Below are 1125 nucleotides of genomic sequence, written 5' to 3'. Positions count from 1 at the left end.
AGAAGATACTCATTACTTGTTTTTTTTACTCATTACTCATTTTTAAGGAATCATAAAACTATAGAAATAAATATAATGTGGTGTTGGTGAAAGAATAGACATATAGATCAATATAAAAGAATATAGGATCCAGAAGTAGACCCACATATACATGGTCAACTGACTTCTTAATAGGCTGCAAAGGTAAGCTCACGAAGAAAGAAGAGTCTTTTCAACAAGTTATGCTGGGGGCCAGGGATTCGGCTCAATGGTCCCACCTCCTGCCTCAACAAGTTATGCTAGAACTGGATATTTTTATGCAAAAAAGTGAGCCTCAATGTATATCTTGGCTCATGTATTGTGCTAGTTAGCTTTCATTCACTATAACCAAATACCTGAGATAATCAAGTTACAAAGAGAAAAGGTTTATTTTGCTCATGGTTTTAGAAGTTCCATTCCATGATTGTTGGCCATGTTATTTTGGCCCTGCAGAAAGGCAGCACATCATGGCAGGGGTGCATGGGAGACAAAACCACTTTCCTCATGGCCAGGAAGCACAACAGAAACAGGAAGAAATGGGGATCCCGCCCTCCCCTCTAGAGGCAGATCATCAGTGGCGGAAGGGATTCCAGATAGGCCGCACCTCCTAAATGGTCCACCCCTATGCAATGGTGCCACCCTGTGGAGCAAACCTTAAACACATAGGCATTTGGGAACATTCAGTGTCCAAACTATACATCGTATATAAAATTTAAAATAGTCACAGACACAAATGTGAAATTCCAAAGTATAAAATTTCTGGGAGAAATCATAAAACAAATCTTTTTTTCTTAGATTAGGTAAAGATGTCATACATATGACCAAAAACATTATCGATAAAATTTAAATAGATAAATTTTATTGTATTAAGTCTGTTTCCTTTCTCTGACAGAATACCTGGAGATGAATACTATATAGAGAAAAGAGGCTCATTTAGCTCATGGTTTTAGAAGATGAAAGACTAAGACCAGTCTTTTGGTCTCTGATTTGGTCTCTTGTGGGAGCTTCACGATATATGGAGAAGACACCACATGATAAGACAGGAAGCCAGAGAGATTCAGGAGCTGGGTTGGAGTCTGTTTATTTATTTGTTAGTTTTTTTTTTTT

The sequence above is a fragment of the Fukomys damarensis genome, unplaced genomic scaffold (genome assembly GCF_012274545.1).
Source record: "Fukomys damarensis isolate Sample0158 unplaced genomic scaffold, DMR_v1.0_HiC HiC_scaffold_27, whole genome shotgun sequence".
Taxonomy (NCBI): Eukaryota; Metazoa; Chordata; class Mammalia; order Rodentia; family Bathyergidae; genus Fukomys; species Fukomys damarensis.
This window is presented reverse-complemented; position numbering follows the sequence as displayed.